The sequence below is a fragment of the Cervus elaphus genome, chromosome 19, assembly GCF_910594005.1.
Source record: "Cervus elaphus chromosome 19, mCerEla1.1, whole genome shotgun sequence".
NCBI lineage: Eukaryota > Metazoa > Chordata > Mammalia > Artiodactyla > Cervidae > Cervus > Cervus elaphus.
In genome coordinates, this window is record NC_057833.1 from 26,563,594 (window position 1) to 26,576,894 (window position 13,301).

Here is a 13,301-nt window from a genome sequence, read left to right on the forward strand (position 1 = left end):
CCACCCATCCAAAATCTATCCATGTTAAAGCAATTCCTTCTCTAGAGTAGTACCCAGAGATTTTCATTTCTTTGTTTGTATGAGGTTTTGTTACTGGTCCCATCTTTACTACCCATCATATTTGAATCTTGTAATGTTCTTTTACATTCCATATGTATATGTGATTAGATGCTGCATGAAGGCAGGGAACCACACTCGTGTTATAAATTTTATAAAACCGAGTTTTGGGGAGCATTGATGAATGCAGGACCCAATGTATTATCAACAAATGTCAGTCTAGTCAAGGCTGTGGTTTTTCCAGTGGTCATTTATGGGTGTGAGAGTTGGACTATAAAGAAAGCTGAGCGCAGAAGAATTGATGCTTTTGAACTGTGGTGTTGGAGAAGGCTCTTGAGAGTCCCTTGGACTGCAAGAAAATCCTACCAGTCCATCCTAAAGGAGATCTGTCCTGGGTGTTCATTGGAAGGACTGATGTTGAAGCTTAAACTCCAATTCTTTGGCCTCCTGATGCAGAGAACTGACTCATTTGAAAGGACCCTGATGCTGGGAAAGATTGAGGGCAGGAGGAGAAGGGGACGACAGAGGATGAGATAGCTGGATGACATCACCGACTCAATGGACGTGAGTTTGGGTGGACTCCAGGAGTTGGTGATGGACAGGGAGGCCTGGTGTGCTGCGATTCATGGGGTCACAAAGAGTCGGACATGACTGAGTGACTGAACTGAACCGAATGCATTATCAGTTCTAACTTTAGAATAAACCTTAACCAAGTGTTTCCAAACCTTAGGACAATCCAGTAATACGGTGCCTACATCATTATAATTGTATTGTAGTTTTACTGTCTGTTGATTTTGGTAGCCTATATGCAAAAAGCCAATTGAGTCTTTTCTTACCACTTCCCCTTTTAATAAGCTCTGGCAAATCATTTTTTCTCCTGATAATTAAAAATTTCCTTATAGCTTTTCTGGACACTTTGTGAATTATTTAATTTTTAAATTTTCAATATTTAAAGACTAGTATACTGGCAAAGCTGAAATATTTCATCAGATTTGAGTTCTCCCCTCTCCCAGCTCAGGCCTAACCGAGGCTCAGAAACTTATGGGAAGAGGTAGAGACATGACCAGTCTTTTCTACAACTCTTTCACCTGCTTCACCTCTCTCTCCCTTCACGGTACTGCCACTGACTCTTTCCAGGCTGAAGAGAGAGAGGATGAATAGGAGAGGGCATGAAGTTCGAAAGACCATTCTTGGAACTGTGAGTATGTGTATATTTTCCAAGAGTAAGTGAGGACCACTGAGGGCAACTGGCCTTCCATTCTCATCTAGTCATTCTGTGTGCCACAGAGAATATTAAAGGTTTCTTCACCCTGAGCAAGGGAGCAGCTACTAAGGGGTCCTACCCCTGTGTCCCTGTAGCCTGCCTTTGCAGTGATAGGAAGAGGGACTCTGAGATTCTCATACTTCTCTGAAGACCTGGTCATGCCCAGCCCAGTGCCTTGTATGTAGTAACTGTACACCCCTCTTCTAAGTCATTGAAGTTCCCCAACATTCAGAGTCACACACAAATTTCCTGGAATACACCTGTAGATCGATTTCTGTTATTTGTTTTTATTGCCATGACCAAGGAGTTGTTCTAAACAACTTTTAATGTAAACTTCATATTTTACATGTGGAGTTTTGAGTTACCTATTGTTAATCTTAGGGAGTGGTTAGTGTTTGTATTCTTTTATATGTGGAAACTGAGACTCAGGAATTTAATTTTTTGCCTGGGGTCACACACTTGCGACAGAGCCTTTTGATCCTCTGTGCTTCAGGGTCACCATATAACCTCCTTCAGGGAGCCAGTTAAGCTGATGAAATTCCAGTTTGCCTTGTGAAGAGTGCTATGTATCCCAACGATGTGATACATTGCCTTCTGGGATCATAGACAAACTTTTGAATCTTAATGATTTTATCTGTTAAAATAAAGTGATATTAATTATTCCTATCTCAGACACTTATTGGAATAATTAAAATAGTTTGTGACACGTATAAGGCACTTAACAGTATTTGAATTGAACGACGTTTCACAGATAATAAGATGGCTTTTGTCTTAATTTTCAACTTGAGATCTGTTTTTCTCTTCCTCTGTCATCAATGGAGTGGCAATTAGAAGTACTCTCACAATAGATAATGTATAGTTAACTTCTGAAAGGAATAAAGTTTTAAAAGAAAGGTCAGTTATTATTATAGATACCATTCTTACAGAATTCTCTATTATAGAATATCTGAATTTTCTTGTGAAGGTCAGTTTCTATAAACATACCCAATCCAGAGGTCTTATATCAACTTGGCATATGAGATACAATCCCTTTAATCCATGTTTCATGGACAAAAGTTAATGCCGTTCTTACTTTTCCCTGATATGAGAAGAGCAAAGTGCTCCTTGCATAATTCAGTGCTTCACAATGGCTTCAGATGGAGGAAAAACTTGTAACAGTTGCAAGATGATCAGCTATCTTCTTGTCATCAGGGGTTTACAATCTGAGCACCATATGGTTGTTGTCACTTATTTTGCATTCCTGCATATTCTCTCTTTCTTGTAAATTACCAGCTAAATTGTACATTCACCTTAAAGGAATTTGAAGTATATGGCAGGTTGTCAGATTTGCCCACACAGTATCAGATGTCAGACCACCCACTGAGAGTTTTAATTGAAGTTACCTTTTCGCTGAGTGGATGGGAATTATGTGATTTTTGATTCTGTAGTTATAATGGAATATTTTATAGATAATCACTGTCATTTACAAAAAGAGAAGAAAAACAGAGCAACTTAATTTCCCAAATCTTTTCTGGGAGGATCAAATCTCTTTATTAAAGTGTGTATGCGTGTGTGCTGTTGCTCAGTCATGTCCAACTCTTTGTGACCCCATGGACTGTAGCCCACCAGGCTCCTCTGTCCATGGAGTTTCCAGGCAAGAATACTGGAGTGAATTGCCATGCCCTCCTCCAGAGGATCTTCCTGACCCAGGAATCGAACCCACATCTCCTGCATCTCCTGTATTGGCAGGCGAATTCTTTACCACTGACCCTCCTGGGAATTCCTTATTAAAGTATATGTCTATCCAATAAGCTCTTTCAAATTAATTCCTCCCTATAATTCCTCCTGATGACACCTGATAGCGAATGAACTAGTTGACGCTCTTTCAGGTAAGAAGAGAATATCTATGCCAGCATCTGCACTTGATGCTTTTAGAAATGATGAATGTTTTAGCTAGGAAACTTTGCACCTACTGGGAGACGTACTCTTTAATGTCATCTATCAAAAATGTAAATTGCATATTACCCCAGGGTTGGGGCCAATTATTCTAATTATTGCTGTTTATTATTTTTTATCACCATCAATGTTGCACCTAGTGACTCTGGTAGAAATGTTACAGTTAGAAGAGGAACTGTTATTTTCATATTTCCTAAGCAACATCAATTTGTATGGCTAACATTTTAGCAATAAAAAGCAAAATGTAAAACTGCAGCCTGCTGTGAAGGGAAGTCTACACATTGAATGAACACTGCAGGGACATACTCATAAATATTCATTAAATAGGGTTTCATTGAAAATGAAATGTAAGTACTGAAGGAAATGCAACACAAGTAGGTAAAAGGCTATTCCACCTCAGTGAAGGAAACTGGATAGATTGAGATAATCTAAGAAAAGAGGATAGAGGGGTTTTTTGTTTTGTTTTGTTTTTTAGGATAGAGTTTAGAGTATGTGTTTTGTACTTCAAACTATGAACCAAGAAGATGGAGAGTTAATCTAATTGTCATATTTATCTTGGTGCTTCTGATGACCAGTTTTCATAATAAAAGGGAGCAAGGTTTTTAAACATCCTATCCAACATAATCTGAAATTGGTAGGTGGTTTGAAAGTCTAGGGAATTCTCTTGGAAGAGGTAATGAAGCATGGTCTCCTGGATGGATAAAACATTGTTCAAGCACTTAAGGTGGCCTGCTTCTTTTTTTTTTTTCCATTTATTTTTATTCGTTGGAGGCTAATTACTTTACAATATTGTAGTGGTTTTTGCCATACATTCCATGGCTGATTCATGGCCTGCTTCTTAAAATCTCCGTGGCCTCTGGTAAGTCACTAAGATCTCTGCAGCTGTTTGAAAGAAAGATAAGTGAAAGTGAAGTCACTCAGTTGTGTCCAACTCTTTGCATTCCCATGGACTGTAGCCTACCAGGTTCCACTGTCCATGGGATTTTCCAGGCAAGAATACTGGAGTGGGTTGCCATTTCCTTCTCCAGGAGATCTTCCAGACCCAGGGATTGAACCTGGGTCTCCCACATTGTAGGCAGACGCTTTACCGTCTGAGCCACCAGGGAAGTCTTAGCTGTTTGCTACCTGTAAAATGCATAGCACAACTTCCTCACTCACATGGTTTTGTTAAGGAATACGTCTGTATGTGAAAGTGTTTTATAAATGATGAAGCAGCATGAAACTATTTATTGTTATAGTTTTCTGGTATTTATTTCAGTATACTTGTGGAGCTTAGTTCCAACCTCAGTGATGGCTTAGTTTTATTGACTTTTTATGTTCATTGCCTGTATTCTCTTTACTTGCAATAGATGAATTAATAAGTGAATTCAGATACTCAATCAATAAATATTAAGTGAGACCCTGTTAAATTGCAAGCATCATTCTAGGGGCTCAGGGTAAAGCAATAAACAAAACAAAATATCCCACCTGCGTGGAGCCTATTTTTGTTTAGGGAATGTCAACAAAAATCTAATGTAACTACATAACAAATTAAGTATGTTATAGATGAGAAGCACTTTGGAGGAAAATAAATAAAGTGGAATAAGAAGTATGGAGGGTAGCAGGAGTGTAGAAGAGTTGGGTACCGTAATTTCAAAAGAGACTGGTCATGGAAGCCTTCAGTATTCAAATATTTAAAGCCAGACTTTGAAGTGCATGAGGAAGCAAGTTCTGTGGATATCTAAGAAAGAGTATTTCAGGGAAAGGAAGCAGAAAGTGCAGAGATCCTGAGGCAGAGTATGTCCCTGGTATTCAAGTAATATCAGTAACTCTTGAGGGACTAGAAAAAAGTGACTGTGAGGAAAATATGGGTAGAAATAGTGTCAGAGTTAGGAGGCCAGATATCATAGGGACTTTAAGGTCATTGAAGATTTGACCTTTTATTTGTGCATAAATAGAAAAAAAGGAAAGTTTTGACAGGACTTATGACAAGATTTGACCTATGTGTTAACTGGATTATTCTGACTTTTGCATGGATGAGTTAGGTGGCCACTCAAGAGAACATTGTAATAATCCAAGTGAAACAAGATGGTAGATTAAGGAAGAATAGTAGCACTCATAGGGGTGAGAAGTGTTAAGATTCTAGGTGTCTGAAAGTGAAGTGAAAACTGAAATCTCTGTGTGTCTGAAGTTGCTGCCAACACAATCTGTTCATAGTTTGAATGAGAGGTGTGAGAGGAAAAACAGAGGCAGGATTACCTGAGCAAATGCAAAGGTTTACACCTGAGCAAATGGAAGAATTGGGTTTCTGTTAACTGAGGGCAGCTTTTGTTTTGTTTTGTTTGTTTTTAGTGTGTTTGTGTCTGAGTGAGCATATGAGTACTTACGGTCAATATAAGGTAAGTTACTTGCTTATTTTTCAACCAGTTACCAGTATGAGTTTTCCTGTTCCTACAGTTATTAAACAAAAAAATGGTACTGCTTCAAGTTGATTTATGTTATTGTGGCAATAGGTTAGTTCTTAGTTTTGTTTTTTTAAAGGTTGATTCATAAGGAACAAATTAGGCTATAACTCCTTTTTCTGTGTCATTTATGTTATTTATTACTAAGCTATAGAATTATAGAAAAAAACATGCTGATGTGTTATGATTAATTCCAGTCAGCTAAAGAGCAATGAACTGTGTTCAGTCAGAAAATGAATCCATCCTCAGATAGGAAATCTGTGAGAAAAAGAGAAAGATTCATATAATTAAAAAAAAATATTGATAGGCTATTTCTAAAGTTAAAACTGGGAGAAAAATAGACAGAAAGAAATTGACTCCTATGTTATTGTTCAGGGGAACTGTTAAGATAGGGACATCACCCATGGTTACTGAAGTTTGTGTGTGTGAACAGATTCTTTAGGTTTGTGGTGGCAGGGAGTGGAGAGGACTAAATGGTTGGAATTACTAAAATAGTTTTTATTTGTTAATCTTGATTAGAGTGATGGTTTCATCCCATGTCTTATGGGCTAAAGAGAATGAATGAGTTAGCCCTTTTGAAGACCAGCTGGGAGATGACTGACTGAGGATCAGGGAATAACTCCTGTGCATGCAGGACGAGTCAGGTAGCTGTGACTCATCCCAGACACTGATCGCCTCAGGCAGCTACTGTGTTACAGCTCAGCTCATGTGTAAATGTGGGAGTATCTGCTAACATTCTTTTGGTATAAGCCACCTGAAATCAAGAGAGATTAACATCGGTATAAAGGTGCTGGTATGATGGGTGATGGTGCCAGTTATTAGAAGGATGCTCAAAGAATCACAGATGTCCTAAACAACCATATCTTGAGAAGGACAGACAACAGGAAGCCTCAGGAATCTTGGGAATCTTAGAAGCAAGTAGGAGAGATACTGGTGATGAGCAAAAATGGGTATCTTGGGCGTTATGGAACAATTAGCTGGGGAAAGAAGGAATCAATCATCAAAGAGATGAGATGGCAAATATTCAGAGAAACACTGGAGTCATCCAGGGCAGTTTTAGAATTGGATTAGAAAGATCTATGAATCAGATGCCAAAGTCTGTAGTGACTGATGGTACCACAAGGGAGAAACTAAAAGTTCAGTGAATAGCAGGAGAAAAGAACATGGAAAGATAGTGGTTTGAAAGCCTTATGGTACAGAGGAAGGACATGCTTCCCATCACCTGACTTGCAAGTAGGTAAAAATGAGCCTCCATTAAGAATACTTCACAAAAGCCATCTTTCAGTTAAGGCCGTGTGTTAGTGGTGGAAAAATGGCTCTCTTGGGGGGTTGAGAAAGATAGCAGGTGTTGGAGACAGTTTATTTAGTTTGCCACAAAATTACAGGTAACTCAGACCCACTGATGCTTGGGAAGACCCCAAGCACTTTAGGAGGGGTCAGATCTGATGTAATTAGTTATTTTTCCTTCTGGCCTTTTCCATTTCCTCTTTCAGAAATGTGTGATAAGATGATAATGACCATCAGATAAATCAGTGGAGCTTGTGTGATATTTTATTTACTTTCCCTTAATGTAGATGCAAATCCCATTAGGCAATGACCAGATTGTTTCTGTGTTCTGAAGAACATCACACAGACTTTTTGTGCATTCCAGAAATGCTAACCTCACCTATATCGCCTAATCTCAAAATCTCAGATGGTTTTCATAGATTCTTTTTCTTTTTTTGGAAGCATTATGCAGCTCATGTGATCTTAGTTCCCTGAACAGGAATTGAACCAGATTCCCACAGTGCAAGCACTGAGTCCTATCCACTGGACCTCCAGAGAATTCCTTGATAGATTTCTTTTTCTTAAGATATTTTTCAGATCATAGTTCTTTCTTTAAATGTGTATTGTAATTGAATAAGGATGATTTACCAAATAACAATATGATAAGCAAATACTCCCCTCACTGAAGGAGAAATGTTAATACCTGAAGATACACAATGTTATATCAGCATTGAGGAGAGTGAATGTGTTAGTTGCTCAGCCGTATCCGATTTTTTGTGACCCCATGGACTGTAAGTCAGCCAGATTGCTCTGTCTGTGAAATTCTCCAGGCAAGAATATTAGAGTGGGTTGCCTTGCCCTCCTCCACAGGATCTTCCTGACCCAAGGTCTTCCGCATTGCAGGCAGATTCTTTACCATCTGAGCCACCAGGGAAGCCCCCAGTATTGAGGAGGAAGGTGCAAAAGACTTTGGGTTGTTTTCTAAGACTAAAATATCATTAGATAAAAAACACATGCACAAGTAAAACAGCTATGAATGAACGGTTTTAAATGCATCTAACAGTTTACCAGGATCACAAAAATTGGGGGATAGTTTGTGTTCTGTGCAGATAAAAAATTATCAGAGCTATTCATTCTACTTTGTTGTTTTATGAAGAGGTTGCAAGAAAAAGTGAATAGTAAAGATTTGCATTTGAATTACAAGCAGATATTGTGGTGAAACTCAAATAGAGATAGGTTTTAAATGAAGGGTAAGAATTATTGTGAGTAACTATCCACTTCTCATGGGGCTGCTTAGCTTTCTGGTCCTTTTCTGCAATGGAGATCACATTGTACACCTTATCTTTATTCCTGGCAAATAAGATTTTCCCCTTATCTTATATACCCTGAAAAAGCACATTCTGTAAATAAATTACAATTTCCTTGTTTTTGATTAAAAATAAGGCTTGCATTCTCAAATTGTTTTCTCAGAAAATCTCTTGATGATTCAGTCTCAATCAGAAAATGAACCTTTATTTAGGTAATGATCAAATCACAGAGCAGGTTGAGTCCAATGTTTTGCCACCAACATGTCCTTATTTAAATGTCAGATGAGGTTGATTTTTAAAATCTCAGATTTTGTCTTGGGAGACATAAGAGGTTATGCATGCCTGTGGCATATTCTCCAATAAAAGAGCCAGTCCTTGTTGTAGGTATTTACTTTTCAGTTCATTATGTGCTCACAGCAACTTTGTGAGGTAATTGTTATCTCTGTTGCAGGAAGGGAGACCCCTCCCAGGGCCCAAAACTGGGCTCTTGTCTAACACTCGGAAATGAATTGTCCAAGGAGACACATGTCCTGACAAAGCAAGAGATTTTATTGGGAAAGGGCACCCAGGTGGAGAGCAGTAGGGTTAGGGAACCCAGGAGAACAGCTCTGTCACATGGCTTGCAGTCTCGAGTTTTACGATGTTGGAATTAGTTTCCGGGTTGTCTTTAGCCAATCATTCTGACTCAGAGTCCTTCCTGGTGGTGCATGCCTTGTTTAGCCAAGATGGATGTGAGAGAAAAGGATTCTGGGAGGTGGTTGGACATGTGTTGTCTCCTTTTGACCTTTCCCTAACTCTTCCAGTTGGTGGAGGCTTATTAGTTCTATGTTCCTTAGCAGGACCTCCGGTCGTAAAACAACTTATGCAAATAGTTACTATGGTGCCTGGCCAGGGTGGGCGGTTTCAGTCAGTTTGCTTTCCCTAACATCTCCATTATATAAATGGAGAAAGTGAAGTTTAGTAGTTTTGTGTTCTCTCCTAGACCTCAACATTATTCACAAGTAAAGCTAGATTTTCAGACTAGCCATTGCTCTTAAATGCTATGCTAAGTTCCCTCTTTCTGAGAAATTTGGAATCTTTTCCTTTTTAATTTGACTGCCTTAGTTTAGGCCATCATCATTTTGCTGAAATCCAAACTAGTTCTGTAGATTCTGAAGCCTTTCTTGATCTTGCTCATGTCAGCTCATTTATAGTTAAACCATCTGAGGCTTGTAAGAAGTTAAGAGACTTGCCTAACGTCATAAAGCTAAAAAAAAATATCAGAGATGAAGTTTAGCTGCAACTTAGTGAATCAGAGATACAGTTCTTAGTTAAAATCTTGGGACAAAAATCAATAATAAAAATCTAACCTAAAACTTTTTTTGTGCAATTTGAAAATAAGGAATTTCCTATCTGCCCTGAAGGTCAATAGCTGCTAGTTTCACTGGAGCCCAGGATAAATGAAAAAATCCAGTAAAGCCACTCCTCCACAAAGGCAGCCAATTTCCAGTCTCTTGAAGTTCTAAGTGGCTGGTTCCATCTGTTATGAGAATATAAATCTATATAGGGCATGAGTGTACACATACATACACACAAACTTTCTATAAAAGTGATTCAGGAAAAAAATCCGGTAAAACCAGAAACTAGAATTTGAATACTCTAACTGGTTTGTCTGAGATTTTATTTAATTTTTGTATATGTATTTTTGAATGTTTTTAACCAATTGTTAGTGTTAAAAGCATTCTTTTAGTAACTAGGGTGAAAACATTATTAGAATTTATAAACTCTAATGAAATATTGAATTATACCATGAGGGAAGGTGGTAACTAATATGATTTTTAGTCTCCAAAGACATGTATCAATCCCTGTGGATAATGTAAAGACTTCAGCAATGCTATTCTGAGCTTGTTAAAAATTCTTAAACATATTTTCACGGGTAACACCTCATGGAAAATATTGAACTAGTTGCCAAAACTTGTCATAGACATAGATTATGTTGTTCAAAATTATCACTCACTTCCTGAAGATTATTGGATCACTACATTAATATTAATCCTTCAAAGGGAGTAGTTTCCTCTTTTATGTTATTTTTATTTTTTTCCAAGCATTTATTATTTTCACTTGCAACTGGCACAAGAATTTCTACAAGCAGGGTCATCTAAGTAAGTGTCAGCAAACTGCAGCCCAGAGGTCAAATCCAGCATGCTGCTTATTTTTGTACGGCCCTCGAGCTAAGAATGTTTTTTACATTTTTATGTGGTTGAACAGAATCAAATGAAAGATCCTTCAAGACATGTAAAAACTATGAAATTCAAATATCAGTGTCCATAAATAAACTTCTGTTGGAACACAGACCTGTTGATCATCTAATTACTGCTTATGACTGTTATCATGCTGCAGTGACAGCATTGATTAGTGGAAACAGAGACCTATGGCCCTCAAAACTGAAGCATTTAATATCTGGACCACTGCAGTTAAAAAATGTGCCAAATCCTGATCTAAAGCAATAATTTTTAAGTCTTCCAAAATTATTTTTAATGTGGGAGACATCTGTTTCCTTTTTTCCCCAAAATGTAAGCCTCCTTTAATTTATTTTTATCAGGTCTCTCTCAAGGCCTAGCATATTCATTGTATCAGTAAAATTAGTGATGTCAACCATCAAGATGATTAAAGGCTTAATTACAAGAAATATTTTCTTGAGAGAATATTTTATGAACAGAGGCCTGTGTTGAAAGGATGGTCCTGGATATCTCATTTTTTTAAAGAAAAAAGTTGTTCTTCTTCAGACTAGGTTATAACTGAAAGAGTTTGAATTGACCCAAATTCCTGGGTAGGGCATTCAATCAGTCTTAATACAGTGAATGGGGGTCATTATATCAACCTCATAAGTTTGTTGTGAAGTGTAAATGTAGTAAGTTTTATAAACAAATAAAGTTTTAAGGGTACTTTTTATTCTGATTTGTAATAGATTGTCAATGTATTTTAATCTTTTTCTGTCTACTCAAATGCTAGCTGGGCTCTCTGTTGTCTGAAGGCAAAAATCAGATCTAGAATTCTATGTAACAGCTCTAACAAAATAGCCCAAGAATGTTGCATTTTTTAATCTTTCAAATACTTATTCTGGTTTTGTAGTTTATAAATCCAGTTTCTGCATCTGCTTTCTCCTTAAGGGTACCATGTTTCATCCTAAGCATGGCCATATAGGTGTCTACCTCCTACACTTCCTCATAAGTACCGTGCATTTCATGTTTATTACAGTGTGTTTAATTTGCATTATTTCAGGTTCCTACACTATGGGTTTATACATTTTAGGTTAATAAGCACTATAAAAGTACTTCTCTCATTTATTCTAGCATTATAAGGGTAATGACATCTAAGCAGTGTGACACCATGGTGAATCTGTTTGGATGACTGGAATTACAATGGCAGATGGCAACCTGTGGCTATTATTATTTAAGTTTTACTGTTGCATTTTCACAGATGTTAAATTAAAATTCTCAGCTGAAAGGTGCCATAAGATTGAAGAAACTACCTTTAAAATGAAGCAACTTGTGTAACCTTTCATGAATCGGCATATAGATTATATCATTCTTTGAGGTTTACAAGGTATATGCCTTGTTTTGCTGTACCACCATTGTTTTAGCATTATAACATGGAAAGGAAGACTTTATTGCCTTAATTTTTACCCTTACATTGGTGTTTTTGCTTCAGCATTCACTGTCATATGTTAGGCAGTTTGTGTATCAACAAATTGAAGGACTTTGAAGCAATTCTAATTGTACTCTATCTTTCTTGAATTAGTACATTTCTTTTCATTGTTTAGAAATATTACAGAAATAAGATTTTTTCCCCCTAGATTAGTATGTAAAATCACATAAAATAAAACTCAGGTGAACACAGAGACATAGCAATATAAGCAAGTATTCTGAATTCACTTGTACCACAAACTTTCAAATTGTGCAGTTAATAATTTTATTCCTTTACCATCTTCTCTATTTCCATGCTGCAGCTCTCAGATCATTTAATGGGCAAGAAGACCATCAAGACTGTTAGAAAAATGACCAGATTTAAGATACATTGGTTCAAAGTAAGGGCATGAGTTGTTAATTATGAGTACATAACTAACAGATAATTTTAGTTCAACTAATGCCTTTTGTGACTATATTAGCTGTTCAGGTGCCTTTTTGTTTCTTTCTTAATGATAAACTCAAGTCTCATAAGTTTATGAAATAATTCACCTATCAGTGAGAGGCATTTGGGTATTTACAAATGAAACTTGTTTGTCCTGTTAAACCACTGGAACTTTGGCATTCTTTGAGACTGTGGTCCATCCTGACTGTCCATCTTCATCTGTCTTGACTGATACTGCTATTGTATATAAAATATCAAGGAGGCACAAATTAGAAACTGTGTATTGTTCTAGGCTATGACAGTTAAGAACAAATGAGTATTTAATCATTAGCTTGGCTTCTGCAATCATTAGCTTGATAGGAGGGCCAGAACATTTTCCAGATTGAGGGAGGCCCTTACCCCTTTTTCTGTACTCTGCATCCCATTCAATCAAATCCTACAGAGAGAGGTACTGAGAACAGACGTCACCTCAGGAGCTGTCAGCATCAGTAATTGATGACAGATATCCTTGATGGAGGCTTGCCATGCTCTCCTCCCATGGACAGAGGAGGCTGGTGGGCTACGGTCCTTAGGGTTGCAAAGAGCTGGACACGACTGGAACAATTTAGCACACACATATCCTTGATAGTAAAAGCAGAGTTTAGGGATGGTGATCTGTACCCCACACAACTTTCTATCTCTCAGCTGATTCAGGGATGATGTTTGGGAGTGAAATGAGTAAATCAGCATTTCCTGAATTTAGCTGATCAGCACAAAGGCCTAATGAACCTATTTTAAAAGTTGAATTTGTTTTTTAAGCAATGAAAGTTGAACACAAAACAAAACAAAACCAAAAGATTATAAGACAATGAACCTAAATCTCTTCCCTTATCTAGACTGTATATCTTATTTCAAGAAGATATTAGTGTAATTAGTTTTGTA

General features: G+C 37.4%; 1 protein-coding gene across 6 annotated transcripts in view; it reads left to right on the top strand.

Moving 5' to 3' along the window:
* NLGN1 (neuroligin 1) overlaps positions 1 to 13,301 on the top strand; it is an 894,249-nt gene that overhangs the window by 522,372 nt on the left and 358,576 nt on the right. The window lies entirely within an intron of this gene.